Source organism: Amblyomma mixtum, chromosome 4 (genome assembly GCF_055824585.1).
Source record: "Amblyomma mixtum isolate Tamu chromosome 4, ASM5582458v1, whole genome shotgun sequence".
Classification (NCBI taxonomy): Eukaryota; Metazoa; Arthropoda; class Arachnida; order Ixodida; family Ixodidae; genus Amblyomma; species Amblyomma mixtum.
In genome coordinates, this window is record NC_143015.1 from 109,873,865 (window position 1) to 109,889,234 (window position 15,370).

Consider the following 15,370-nt stretch of genomic DNA (forward strand, 5'->3'; position numbering starts at 1 on the left):
GTGTTTATAGGTGCGTGGGGTGATTAGAGTGAGATGAGGGCTGCGGGCATTGACAAGGGTTTGCCAGAAACGCGGCGATGAAGACATGGGCCGTCGGCGTTCATTGTGTTCATTGGTGTTGGCGTTGACAACGTTTTAAACTCCAGTTACTTTAACCCACTGCCGTGGCTGAGTGGTTACGGCGCTCGGCTGCTGACCCGAAAGACGCGGGTTCGATTCTGGCCCGCGGCGGGTGAATTTCGATGGAGGCGAAATTCTAAAGGCCCGTGTACTGTGCCATGTCAGTTCACGTTAAAGAACCCCAGGTGGTCGAAATTATTCCAGAGCACCCCCCCCCCCCCCCCGTCACTACGGCACCCCTGTCTTCCTTTCTCTCTCACTCCCCCGTTCATCCCTTTCGTTAGGGCGCAGTTCAGATTTCCACCGAGATGCGACAGTTATGCGCCGTTTCATTACCTCAAGAAAAGAAAAAAAATATCAGAGGTCACGTGACAAATGACGAAGATATCGACGCCAGGCGGAGCATGAGACCAGTTAGCTGAGAGAAGGAAGAGCGCGTGCGTGTGCGTGAGTCGCTCTCGTGACGTGCCCTTTGCACCGAACACGACGTGTCTCCGGGTTCAGTGCAAGAGATGCAGAGTGCCCGGTGTCCATACCCCAGACAAGGTCTTCATGAAAAGGCTCAGTATGGGACTCCTTGAAGTTATCGTCGGCGGTTTGGAGTCCTTCAGTAATGTTCCTGGAACAATCGCAACCGACAGCTGGTGTTCGCAGCGGAGCCTGTCCGGGCGATCGACGCGTCATACTACAAGGTGAGGGATGTGGTCCACTAATACAAAGTGAAGCTATGGCGTCTCCGCTCCGAGGACACCGAGGGTAGTCAGGTTTAATTTTTTAACCAGACAAGGTTTCACCGGCTGAAAAGCCGGTAATGGGGATTCTGGGCATCTTCGCAGCGGTGGTAGCGTTCTACGTTTGGCAGTCGAAGCGTTCTCTGCTCTGCCATCTCAAACTGTAAGCGTCCCTGTCAGTTTTGTCGATGGACTATCTACGTTCGAGGCTTTCCCAATGAATTAGCCTTTGCGTGCTGGAGACAGAGAGAAAACCTTATTACAACAGGAATTCGGGGCACGCCCCAGGGTCCCCGCACGACCCCACTCCACTCGAGTGTTATGTTCCTGAGGTCCATAACACTGGCAGCCCGGCCGGAGGCGATGGTCTGCACGGCCGGGTCCTCCTAGCGCAGCAGGGTCTCCCAGTTCTCCCAGGTCTTCAGGTTCTCTAGGTCCCGCGGGGGAGGGTACGCCGGGTAGAGGGAAAGGATGTGGATGGAAGAAGCGAAGGGTTCTGGGCATAGGGCGCATGCCGGAGTAGTGAAGGAGGGATGATAGTGGGCTAGGGTAAGGGGCGAGGGGAGAGTGTGTGTCTGTAATCTGCGCCAGAGTGTTGCGTGTCTGTTATCCAGGGAAGGATGGGGCGGAGGGTAGAGCTGGCGTGAGGCTCTCTATACCTGGGTCAGCTCACTGAAAGAGTGCATGCGCTCCTTCGTGAATCCCGCATCCGAGGCCACCTGAGCCCATTTTAAAGAACCTCGGGCTAAAAGGTTGGCGGCCTCGTTTCAGGGATACCCGGAATGCGCAGGCACCCATATCAGCTCCACTTGGCGGGGCGGGGATGCATCGGGCGAGTCCAGTATGCCAAAAGCAGGGATGCGTGCTGGAGCCGCTTCCCGATTTCTAGGAGATGTGTACAGCCTCCCTGATTTTTAATAATATAGCGCGAGCGTCGACCGAACTGCTGGTCAGCGCCTTATAACGGCGATAAGCGTGCAAGCAGGCGAGAGTTCGCGCACGCGCACGAAGGCAGAGCGTCGTCTGCTACGCTGTTCCGAGCACGAGGCACACGCCCTGCCACAATATCAGTTCGCAAGATCTCGCCATGCCGTAGAGCGCATGCGCATGATTAATATGTGAGACTTTATTTCCTTTTATTTTTTTCTTTCGTAACTTTGCATCGCCAGGCTGGCTTCCCGTAATAGGCAAAAGAAAAAAGAGGGAAAGAAATCATGTCTCATGCAGTCTCACATATTAATCATGCGCATGCGCTCTACGGCTTGGCGGTATCTTGCGAACTGATAATGTGACAGGGCGTGTGTCCTCGTGCTCGGAACAGCGTACCAGACGACGCTCTGCCTTCGTGCGCGTGCGCGAACACTTGCCTTGTTGCACGCTTATCGCCGTTATAAGGTGCTGACCAGCAGTTCAGTCGACGCTCGCGCTATATTATTAAAAATCAGGGAGGCTGTACCTACATACGAACCAAACTGCCTGCTTCTTCCAAGGTCTTGAGTTTCGACACTGGTTCGTCCCGAGCGTAGCGTCCTGCAAGACTGGTTCGAAACACAGCAAGTCTACCTCGCACAAGGCCTTTTACCCACACTCTGTGCCACAGTGGTGACTCACTGGCTGAGGTAAACCCACCATAGTGGCTTTCTGTTTGCGTGTTGGACTGCTGGGCAGGACGACGCAGGTTCAGTCCCTGCCACGGCGGCCGCGTTTCGATTCGGGCGCAATGCCGAAGACGCCGCATGCTGTGGGCTGTCAGTGCTCCTTACTCAGGCTATGAGGGACGCTGTAGTGAAGGGTTCCAGAAATTTTGACCACCTCGGGTTCTTTAGCGTGCACTGACATCGCACACTACACGGGTCTCTAGCTTTTCGCTTCCATCGAAATTCGGCCACCGCGGCCGGGATCGAACGTTAAAAAATGCACAGGAGGGGCACTTTGCATTTATTAACCCGATATTAATCACAGGCGCGTATATCTTTCTCTTCATTATAGCTCCTTCGTTGATTTTGTACAGGGATTAGGTTAGGGGTCAACCCGGAACGCGTATTTACGCGAACCAGTTGCTGTTCTTTTAAGGCGAAACGCTTTAACGCCTCATGCTGTCGTTAGCAATCCGTGTCGGCAGCCTTGTCTGCGTCCGTGTCGGCAGCCGTGTCGACAGATGTGTCCGCGTTTTGACGGGTGTCCACCTAGATATGTGAAACAGTTACTGCGTAATTTCCGTTCCTTCTCCTTCTTCTTCACCTCTTTATAATGGCACATACCCACGTGGGGGGATTGGCCAAGGTGTAGTGGTATACATAAGAAAATTTTCATAGGATTAAACGTGAATTTTGAAAAATGTATTCATGAAAAACGACAGAAGAATATTTCAAGTGAAATAACAAAGAACTTTTTGGCGAGACTAATAATAATTTAAAAAAAACTCCGAGACTTTTAAAGGAGTTAGCAAATCAACCTACCAGTTGCAATGATGTACTCATGGAGGTTCCCACAAATTGAACTCAATGCAAATCCTTTGGCGCTCGCTCCGAACGATAACAACACTGGCAGAGATAACGGGAGCCCTAACTGGAGAGAGGGACCTCCAGGTAAATCTTTCTCTGAAGTGCGAACTTTGGACAGTAGAGCAGGAAATGGTCCACAGATTCAACAACCCCGCATGAGTCACATAGGTTTGTCGGAGACCACCCACATCTGGACAGGTATAAATTTAAACTGGGAATCCTGCACCGCAGTCGCGTCATTGATACCTCACACTGCCTGGTTTTACACGAACGGACGTTCCATTTATACGCTAAGTGCTGATAATCACCAGTATTTAGTAGGGGATCGCGTAACCTGGCTGATATGTGTTGGAACCGCTGAAACCTGGAGGTCGCCAGCAGACTGAAATTCGGGACGGGATGCGTTACTGGCCCGTCAAGAGCTGACCTTGCTAAATAATCAGCCTCCTCGTTGGAATGAACGCCTGCATGACCAGGAACCCAGACAAAACGGACATCCTTTAAAGTGGACGGGACAAAAAATCGCAGGAAGCGACACAAAAAATCTTTTTGGGTAGTTTCCAGGGAGACTAAAACTGAAAAACAATCAGCCAGGATGATAACGTGAGATACATGACACGGAATTTTGTGCAGGGCCATTCCAAGAGCCAAAAATTCCGCAAAGAATATGGGGATATAATCTGGGATGCGGACAGAATAGCTCCATGCCAAATCCTGCGAAAAGATGCCAACTGCAGCTTTCTGGCAGCTGACGGAGGCATCAGTAGAAAGCACCACATGATGGGGGAATTCCGCTAAATGACCAGAAAGAATGCCGTTTAAAATGTTTGTGGGCATGTGTTTCGCATGAGATGGGAAGATGTGGTCAAAATGGAATTCCACTGCTGCCGGCGTGTCGTCAACCCACTGCAAAGAACTGAGATCAACCCCAATCGGGATTAAAAGTTTCTACGTTAAGGTAATTTGTGGCATTTGATATCGTGGCCAATGATGGTAAAAAAAATAAGGCCTGCTGAGACACAAAAATAGGAGTACTGACATTAGTCATCGGGTCCAACGACCTGAGGAAAGTTCGCACCGTGAGTATTTGAAAGCGGGAAATTAAATCGGGCATACTGGCTTCCAGATAAAGCAGGGCGTTTGAAACTGATTTCGGGAGACCAAGGCAGAGACGTAGAGCACGCCTTTCCAGTAAGATTAAGGGTTGAACCTTGTAGTTTGCGCTACCAAAGAACAAAATGCAGCGAAATTCAAGTATAGGTCTTACATAAGCTTTGTAAAGTAACAATAATGTGTCGCGGCGCATCCCAAACCTTTTATTGGCGATTCGTGTCAGCCGGCCTAGAGCGCGTTCTCCTTTACGCACGTTGTTCTTGATATGAAGGCTCCAATCTAAGGTTGGATGGTAAGTAACACCTAGATATGTAACAGATTCCACTTGTGGAATCAGATTAGAGTGATGGGCTAATGAAATGTACAAAGGCGTGTCTGGAGGAAATACCAGTGTGCCACATTTGTTAACATTCAGGGATAAATTAATACGGTGCAACCAAACTCCAAGAGCATCCAAATATCCCTGCAGAATCTGGTAAAGCGAATGGATATCCGTGGCCGAGGCGAAGAAAGCTATGTCATCTGCATACACAAAAACTTATATCAGGACGGATGGGGATGTCACTGACCAAAATATTAAAAAGCAGCGGTGATAGTACCGAACCTTGCGGCACTCCTCTTGATTGATGATAAGTATTAGAACATAGGGTACCCTTTGCGCAGTAAAATATCTGTCCTTTAGAAATTCAGATATCCATGCATAAATGTAGGTTGGAGGATGTAACTGCCCAAGTCTGTCAAGTAAAATAGTATGTTCTACACTATCATAGGCCTTTGCTACATCAAGAGTCACCAAAGCTGAAACTTCTCTTCTGCGTATCGAGAGCCGAATTCTACTCTCTAGATCCACATGCGCGGACCATATAGAGCATCAGCGACGTAAGCCAATTTGTGCTGGGCTAAGGCCATTAACATCCTGAACATGAGACGGCTGTGCACTACCCTTTCAATTAATTTGACTAAATTTGAAGTTAGCGCAATTGGCCGAATATTATCTAAAACGTTCCCTTTACCTGCACCTTTCCTCAATAAAATAATTTTCGCTATCTTCCAAATGCTTGGAATCAATGCATTGTTCAATGAAGTATTGACAATATCTAAGAGGTTTCTCGTGAAATCCTGGGCTAAAATTTTAATCATACCAACAGTGACACCATCTTGTCCGGGAGCTGCAAGGTGCATCATTGCCAGGACTGAGAGGAGGTCTGACGCATCAACCTCGGTATAATCCGAAGAGGGTGTGATTGCGAGCAGAGGGACGTTCCTTAGAGTCTGGAAACGTCCTTTCCTCAAATACAATTTTCAGTTTCTTCATTATGGCCCCTCTTTCTTCTTTCACTGCCACTTCCTCCCTTCCTGTACGGTGCGGTTAAGGTGTCCACCGAGATGACTGAGAATTATAGCGCCATTTCCTTTCCTCAAAAAGCGTTGCGTTCAAAGGGCAAGGCATCGCGCCGAACGGATGGTGGCGTTCCGTGGACTCCCTGGCAGCGCTACAACACGCTGTCGCGTTCTACTCCTAAAGGCGGAGCTTAAGCGCCATTAATTAGCAGCCAATTAGTGCCGAGTGATTAATCAGTAATTAGTCAATAACTAGTAATTTGTGTTTACTTCGTCATCAATTGTGTGACGTCATCCAGTGGTGACGTCACCAGTGTCACATAGGAAAAGTGGTGCCGAAAACGCTTTCGCCTCTACGCAGTTTAGTCAAAGTGCCCCCTGAATTTTTTATTCTGCAGGAACCCCTTCTTCTCACTTTCTTGAATGGCAGTTCAGCACGTGTTTTAGACACACCCGCGTTTCTGTGTGTGCTTTTTTTCGCTGCCGTTTGGGTGGCATTGAGGAGGCAACTTGATTTTTTTGTGGCAACCGCATTTTGATGGAGGCGAAATGGACGCCCTTGTCCCGGTAGTAATTAATCGTACCTCATTGTGCATGTGTCGCTACCGGACAATAAACCCGACATTACAATTTTTTTATCTCATTGCCACGGCAGTCTGCTTCTTCTTGGAGCATCCCAAAAATATGTATGCATTTTTTCCACGAATGGAGACCGCGTATAGGGAACCTGCGCTCTCCAGCCTGGGCTGCGGATAATCAGTGCAGAAGCAAACGACACACACGCGCATGGGGAAGTAAACTTGACGACATTCTCAGCTGTGAGAGAGGCCCGCCTCCCTGATAGCTTCTTCGTTTGTGTGCTTCATCAACGAGTGCGGATGCTGGTAATAATCGGCGTCTGACTCTCGTAAAAGCGCGGCAAAGTGGTTTCTTCTATATCGAGGCAATTGTTACCACGCATGATATTAGCATAAACATAATGGAGCTTATTCACACCTTGTCCGCAGTGGGAGTGGAAGATGCGAGTGCGATGCGGCGGCTTCCCACAAATACGAGGCCAGTATTTGGAAGTGTCTGCGTACTGAACGCTACATAATCTGGGCGCGTTCTGTCGCTCCTTAAAGCGGAGAGGGCCGCCTCCTCGGGTCGCGTTTAGATGCATAGAAGCTCCCACTACCACGGGTCAAATACAAAGACAGCTCTCTTTCTGCTATCGAACGCTTCAGTATGTATTTAATTACAAATTAAATGACAAATTGTGTAAGGCTGACTTTTCGCTACATTACGGGTGTACTGGCAAGAGGAGTTTGAGCCAAGAATATGAAACCGTAAATAGGGGGTCAGCAGATTCCAGGCAGCTGTCCCTCCGCTTTTCTGCGTCCAGGAAACCGAAGAAGACCGCTCAATTGGCTGTTCTATAGTTACACGCTTAGGTGTAGATGTCGCTGCCTCGCGCTCCTATTCCAATCCACGGCGAAGCATACATGACAGACCTTCAATAATGTGTTCGTGCCAGAGTCAGGGGCGCTTCGCAAACGTTCTGTTCTGTTATGGCGTGCCGATACACAACCGTTGCAGCGGAATTGGCGTCAGCATAGAACGCTTCGCAGAAGAGCCGCTGTATTTGCAGGGCCCGTGCGGCACAATCCAGGAAGGATTATACCCACTTAGCCGCGATTTTCTTCATCGGCCTTAGCGCTGCTCTCAGCAGCCTCCTCGCCTCTATGTGCGGCTGCGTACAACCGCCGTTGCCGGTCAGATGGGGCGCTTGGTTCTTCTATTCCCAAACCCTTCCACCTTTATACGTCTTGCTGTAGCGTGGCTTTTTGGGCTTGTTGGTACATACTTCAAAGACACTGTAGCGCAGCAAAAGACGAGGACACAAGAAACGAGAGACGAACACCACGAGCGCTCGTGGTGTTCGTCTCTCGTTTCTTGTGTCCTCGTCTTTTGCTGCGCTACAGTGTCTTTGACGTCTTGCTGGTAGGAGCGCTGCAGCCGCCGTACAGAATGACCATAGCAGGCACGACGAGCCATCAGGGATTACCATTATTCGGGGCTCTAACCTCTTGGTGTAAGCATGTATCGCCGCTTATGCTTCAGGAGACCATGGCGACCGGCACTGTAAATTATAAAATTTGGAAGGCGTGTAAGACTTGCTTTGAATTTGACAGCACGCAGTCGTAAGGCAACACATAGAATAGGTTGTTTTTTTCGCCAAAACGCAACGCGATTTTGTTGCTATCAGTTGCGAGCTCACCTACCAGTCTGAGAGTCCTGGGTTCATTGCCCCGCACCTACAGAAGATCGCTCTTCTTTGATAACGCGGTGACATCTAGGAGGTTTCGGACCACTGATGCAGGTCTACGCCCACCCCGGGTTTCGTTGCCGATGAGGCGTATAGTAATGCTTTCGCATTAATAGTGGCCGAAGTTTACACAATGGCAGTGTCCAAATCAACCCCTCCGGCATTGCTCCAAGAAGACGAACGCAGGGACTTGACATTGCCAGTGAAGGGGTACGCTTGCATCTGTCTCATGACCATTGCTGACCGCAATTTCTTGTTAACCTGCAGGCGGCTGATCCCGTCTCTCGTCAGGCTCGTGCGATCCCAGCGTCGCTGAAGTATGCGGAGGAATCTGGAGGCTGAAGAAGCGCAGTGAACGTCTGCAGCGCTTTCGCCGCGTGGGTGTCAGCTGCGTCGACGCACCAGCTGGTCAGAGGAGACAAGGTGCGGGCACGGAACAGGTATGTATGTACCTTGTGAGTAAGCAGACCGCGACCAGCGTTACGCTGAAGTTAATCCACTGGCGCTGCACTGTGTGGGTATGTATGCTGCAGAAAGAATTGGATGCTTTTAAGCTTCCTTTTGTATTGGAACGCGACAGCGCGTTTCCGTGCTGTCAGGGAGTCCACGGAACGACATCGCCCAGTCGGCGCGACGCCTTGCCCTCTGGAAACACCTTTGAACGCAACGCCTCTACAGTAATTTTCTCACACATCTCGGTGGAGGGGGGCGCTGCGATCGCCGAAGTGAGCGGACGCGTTCACATCGGCTCTGTCTTCTACAGATGTTTTCGCAGTGATTTCAACAGCATTTTACCGCCAATATTTCACCAACGGATCCGTTAAGTCGAGAGGCATCGACGTATACCCAGTTTTGAGGTGGGCCACCGTTCTTCTCAGAGATATTGAATTATCTGCATTCCGACCAAGCCGTAGCCTCGCTGGTCGTAGGCGCGTTCGCCAGACGCTAGGCCTAGCCGGCGCAACAGCTGCGCGCCGCCGACGAACGCGGCGCCAAGTGTACGGACTGATTTTAACGAAGCGGCACAAGCCGACGAACGTCTCAAGAATGAACGTGCAAGTGATGGGGGAAGACATTTCCGCGAAGAAATTACCGAAGAAGCCGGATGGAAGACCGCCGGAGAGCGGCGTTCGAAAACCCGAGACCGCGGTACGAATTCGACGCACGACATCGAGGCAACAACGAACGCGCATGGCACCAGCCAGCACGGTACGAAACCCAAGAATATCAAGGGAAAGGTTATTAAAGCGGGACGCATGACCAGACTACCGAAAAAGGAAATCAAAATCGTGGTTCGACCACAAGGCGGTCTCGACATCGTTAAGGCCGGCGCCCCGACGGTCACCGCCGCAATCTTCGCAGCCGCTGGCATAACGGGAGACGAAGGTGCAGAAGACACGGTCTGTCCCAACTCACACCAGAACATCGTCGTCGTCAGCACAGCGAAACGAACGAAAGCGGACCGCTATGTCAAAATACGGTAAATTGACATCCAAGGAAAATCACATGCAGTCAACGCGTATGAAACGGCACCCGATAATACAACCAAGGGAGTGATTCATGGCATCCCCATTGCGCACGGGCCCCAGGCACTGGACGAGAACATCGTAAACCAGAGAAACCCACCTGCACTGGCGGCCAAACGCATAGGCACTACGACCACGGTCGTTATTGCCTTTGACGGACTCAAGGTGCCCAACGTCGTCAGGTACGGCGCAACACTCGTCCGTTGCACGTTGTATCGCAAGCAAATTGACATTTGTTAAGGTGCGGACGCCTCGGCCACCGCATGGACGTTTGCCCAAATCCCGCCAATCGCATATGCAGGGGATGCGGAGACCGCGACCCCGACAAGGGACACCAGCGCTCGCCCAAGTGTAACCTGTGCGGCGGCGCTCACATGACGGCCGACAAGGCCTGCAAGGCAATGTACAAGACTCCGTACGTGATTCGCAGGCAACGATGGGAGTGCCAAAACGCAAATGCCCAACTGACACAGCAAGACTTCCCGCCCATCCAGCCGCCCAGACTGAGATCAACGCCGAGTTCGCGTGACGGATCCCGCTCCCGCAGCCGGCAAAGGGACAGCCGCGATCAGAAAACATCGAGATCAAGGACACCAACTCCCGGAGACAAGGTGAGCTGGGCGGATGCTGTCCGGGGCACCGCGCGGGAGGGGGTCGTAACATCGTAACAGCGCCTGTAGTCCCAGGGCAAAATCAGCAAAATCACAAAGCCGGTAATGGCATTTTAGAGGCGCTCAGGAAAGAGAACGCAGAAATACGAAAAGAGAACGCGGTAATGCGCGAACTAGTGCAAAAGCTCATGCTGGAGATGCAAGAACTCAGGCGCGAGCACGCCGTGGTGGAACAAAACAAACAAATCGCACAACAGCAGGTGCCAACGAGCGTTCCGGACGCGAACGCGCCCGCCCCGAAGAAACGCGCACTACAACAGCACGAGGGTGGTTTCAAGACACAGGTTCCAGCCGAAATTACAGACATCAAGACAATGCTGTGCACCATGCAAAGTACCATTGAGACCCTTCACGCAACAGTCCTCGGGCTAGCAAACAGGACCAGTAACCTCGAAGGAAACATGCAGATAATAATGAATCACTCCGTATTCACGCAACACGGACACGTACCGGCTAGCTGTGATGCGGGACCGAGCCACCATCAAGGGCAGGCGGACAACTTGCTTCAGCGTCAACATGGCCAATTATAACCAAGGGATAGTAATATGGCAGTTAAACTGCCGTGGCTTCGCCGGCAAAAAGGCGGTTCTACAGCAACACATCCGGCACGCAACACGTAAACCGGACGTAATATTACTCCAAGAAACACTCACCAATGCGGCTACTTTGACTGGCTACAAAACACATGACAGCAAAATCAAGGGGAGGGGTGTATGCACGCTCGTTAGGAAGCGTCTCACATTCGTTGGACACGAACTAAGTGGCGTCCAGATGGAACACGCTTTCATTGAACTGATACCCACCAAGCAGAGGAAACAAAGTATATTCATATTGAACGTTTAGACCAGCCCGTCAAAACACCGCCAACGCTTTCGTGCGCTGTTTCAGACGACGCTGAAGATTGCCGGGTCGCGGACGTTGATTGCAGGGGGCGATTTCAACGCGGCAGACACAGCATGGGGTTACGGATAGAGCACGACCAAGGGAAGACAACTCGGACGAAATTCGCATGAACTCGACTTCATGTTACTTACGGACCCGGCGCACCCGACTAGAATCGGTAACTCTACTACCAGAGACACGACCCCGGACCTTACGTTCGCCCGAAATACCGGGACGACAGCCACCGCGTGGAAAAACACGTCGACCGACCTTGGGAGCGACCACGTGATCGTCAGAATATACGTCCAGACGCCAGACAAGGCGCAGGGAAGTAAGCGAAAGTTCCAATGGACCGACTGGGAAGACATCACAAAGAAACGAGACCAAACAGAATCTGCAGGCGATACAATCACGGACATCGAAGCCTGGACCCGCTCGCTGGTTGCAGACGCCAAAGCTTCAACCAGGACCGTCGAAACTGAGGTTGAAACTGACAAGATGGACAGCCGCCTGGCGCATCTCATCGAGGCGAAGAATTCGATCCTGGCCAGGTGGAAGGGCCAGAGACTCAATCGGAGACTTAGAAAGAAAATAGCGGAGATCAACCGCAACATTGAGGAGAACTGCCGAACGCTCAACCGCCAGCAATGGGACGAGTTATGCAATGCAGTCGATGGACAACTGCACAACGGGAAATCGTGGAACCTGCTCAGGTATCTGTTGGACGAAACGAAGACCAAATCCCACCAGAGTGACTGTCTCGCACGTCTATTACACAGGGAGCTCGAGAAGTACGGCGAAGATGCAGTGACCGTCCAGTTACTAGCCAAGTACTTGCCGCACACGTCCACTGCACAACACGGCCCTTATGGTGGGGATCCGAATGTAGAATTGGATAAGGACTTTAGTGCAGAAGAGATCAGGACGGCGCTGCACAACCTACATAGCAGATCAGCGCCAGGCCCTGACGGGGTGTCGAATCGCGCCCTGAAGAATCTTGACGAAAAATCCGTGGAACAGTTAACGGCATTTATCAATGACTGCTGGCAGCGCGGCACCCTCCCGCAACAATGGAAAACTGAGAAAATGATACTAATCCCGAAACCCGGAAAATCACCGAGCCTCGAAAACCTCCGCCCCATATCGCTGACGTCCTGCGTCGGCAAGACCATGGAGCACGCATTGCTTAACCGCTGGCAAGCCCACTTAGAGCACAAAGGGGCATACCCACCATCCATCATAGGATTCCGCCCCTAATTGTCCACGCAGGACGCAATGATATAACAAGCACCACGTTCTTGATGGCAAGAGGAGAGGCACCAAAGCAATTCTTGGCCTCGACCTTGAAAGCGCGTTCGATAGAATCGCGCACTCGGCGATCTTACACCAGATATCGCGGCATAACCTAGGTGTACGCACGTACAACTACGTTAAAGATTTCTTGACAGACAGGCGAGCTGTTTTAGTGGCAGGGGACCTCCAGCTAGAAGAGCAAACGCTGGGGAGCACCGGCACCCCGCAGGGCTCCGTCATCTCGCCCACGCTCTTCAACCTGGTCATGATCGGCCTAGCAGAAAAGCTACAAGATCTGAAAGACGTCCGGCACACAATATACGCCGACGATATAACCCTTTGGGTGCACAAAGGCAGCGACGGTTACATCGAAACGGCACTGCAACTAGCAATCGAGACAATAAAGGAATACCTAGAGGGTACGGGTTTACAATGTTCGCCGAAAAAGCCGGAACTCCTACACTACCGCCCCACGCAGAGGGACAGACCACCCGGGAGTGGTCGGAATGCGGCAACGACAAAGCGCCAGTACGAAGAGATCAGACTACGTACGAGAAACGGAGCAACCATCCCGATAGTACACACAATTAGGGTCCTCGGCATGATAATCGAGGCCAACGGCGTCAACGGCGAAACGATCACTAAATTAAAGCACAAGACAGCTAACGCCATGCGAATCCTCAAAAGGGCCACTAGCAGAAGAAACGGAAATGAGGGCGGAGAGTCTCACACGACTCATACACTCTTTCGTCATTAGCCATATTGCGTACGTTGCGGCATTCCACAACTGGTACAAGGGAGAAGAAGCCAAGATCAATGTCATCATTCGCAGGGTGTACAAGATAGCACTGCATCTACCCGAGTTCACCAGCACGCATCGCTTGCTCCAGCTCGGACTTCACAACACGCTTAGCGAAATCGCCGAGGCGCAGCCCACTTCACAACTGGAAAGATTAACGGGAACGATAGCAGGCCGCCAGATCATGGAAAGTCTCGGCATCCGTTACCACGCACAACAAGGCCAGAAAGTCGCCATTCCAAACGCGATCAGACAAACGCTAAGAGTCCACCCGATTCCACGAAACGTCCACCCGGAACAAAACCGGGGAAGAGTGGCCAGGGCCAGAGCTCTACTCCACAGCCACGGAGACGATACGGGGACAAGGTTCGTTGACGCCGCGGAATACGCAGAACGCTCGCGATTCGCGGTTGCGGTCGTCGATTCGTGTGGCAAAACGCGCATAACGTCAAGTGTAGCGTGCGACCGCGCAGAAGAGGCGGAGGAAGCGGCGGTGGCACTCGCCCTCACGGATCCGACGTGCACCGTGGTTCTCTGCGACTCGCGTCAGACGGTTAGAAACTTCGCCAATGGATGGATCTCACAGAGAGCGGCCCGAGTCTTGAGGAACCGACAAGTCCAGCAGGAGGTAGAATTCCAAACCAGAATTCAATGGTTCCCGGCGCACATGGGAGAAGTGTCGAGGACGTATCGCAACCGCAGCGCGACGGCACACGCCAAGGCGCGCGAGCTCGCGAACCGCGCCGGCGACCGTCGTCCGTGGAATAGCACCAAAGAGTGCTTGACCAGCTACAACGAAATTACGAAGGCCCTCTGCCTGGCCCGCCGAACCTTCCCTCCGCCCAGCGACAAGCTAGACAGGGCGCACGCGGTGGCCCTCAGACAACTGCAGACGCTCACGTACCCCAACCCGGAACTATACCACAGGCTTTACTCCGGTACATACCCGACAAATACATGCAAGGTCTGCCACGCCAATGTAGCCACTTTAACTCACATGCTCTGGGACTGTAACAAAAACCTTCACGGTGCTAATTCCGGAACCCTCCCGCCGCGGTTGGCCGCTGCCTTGCGCAGCCCCAGCCTCGGGGCCCAACTCTGGGCCGTGCAGCAGGCCTGCGAGGCGACGGCGAGGCAGCGCCTCGACGTCCCCACGTGGGAGACCTAAGGCCCCGTCGGCGAAAGCTCTGCAGGACTATGAATAAACTTACCAACCAACCATCTCGGTGGACACCCGAACTGCACCGTAAGGGAAGGGAGGAAGGTGGGAGAGAAAGAAGAGAGATGTGCCGTAGTGCTTAGCTATGACAGTTCAGCAACTGGCTTGTTGGTGAGTGAGACATGAGTCAGTGCGTGGTTTGTGCTTTTTTTGTGTGTGCACATATTTGCACGGAATTACTGCTAGTTGGTTACTTCCAGCGTACATTGAGGAGCGCAGAGACAAGCTTCGCTCAAGCGAAAAGTGACATTAATTAATCCAATGCAGTCATCGGTAAGCTTCCCTAAGCGTTTTACGCGGCTTAATAAATGCAAAATCATCTTCCCCTCCTTGCAGAGCACGTGCTCTCCTTGCATTGTGGTACTTCTCTGAGGACCCTCAGGCTACCGACGAGTGGTGTCCAGCGGTGCCTCCTGGCTGAAATGCAAGGGTGAGCTCGCAGCTATATCCTCAAATAAGTATCCAGGCTAGTTCAGTGCAACTTGCCGCTAATCTAGCCGCCGCGGTGGCTCAGTGGCTATGACACTCGGCTTCTGACCCGAAAGACACGGCTTCAATCCCGGCCGCGGCGGTCGAATTTCTTTGGAGGCGAAATTCTAGAGGCCCGTGTACTGTGCGGTGTCAGTGCCCAGGTGGTCGAAATTTCCGGAGCCCTTCAGTACGGTGTCCCTCATAGCCTGAGTCGCTTAGGGACATTAAACCCTAATAAACCAAACCTAATCTAGCATAGCAGCTCGGGCAGTGGCACGTCGGGGGCCATATACAACATGTTGCGCAAATAAATGTGCACCCTAGACATCCCATCTATAGTAGGATAAAATATATAAAAACAGCAGTACCTAACACTGGGCCGTGGTTCTCGG

General features: G+C 51.9%; 1 protein-coding gene across 16 annotated transcripts in view; it reads left to right on the forward strand.

Annotated features, from left to right (window-relative positions):
* Positions 1-393: 393 nt before the first annotated feature.
* Positions 394-15,370, forward strand: part of LOC149347829 (uncharacterized) — a 52,052-nt gene continuing 37,075 nt past the window's right edge. For 4 of the 16 annotated variants that reach the window (XM_089587499.1, XM_089587498.1, XM_089587500.1 and 1 more), the window contains exons 1-3: positions 416-812; positions 8,385-8,557; positions 14,844-14,937. The gene's annotated coding sequence lies outside the window, so the exon portion shown is untranslated. Of the gene's footprint in view, positions 813-8,384; positions 8,558-14,843; positions 14,938-15,370 lie in introns of all 16 variants that reach the window. The other 12 variants (XM_089587494.1, XM_089587495.1, XM_089587508.1 and 9 more) reach the window with 10 other exon arrangements.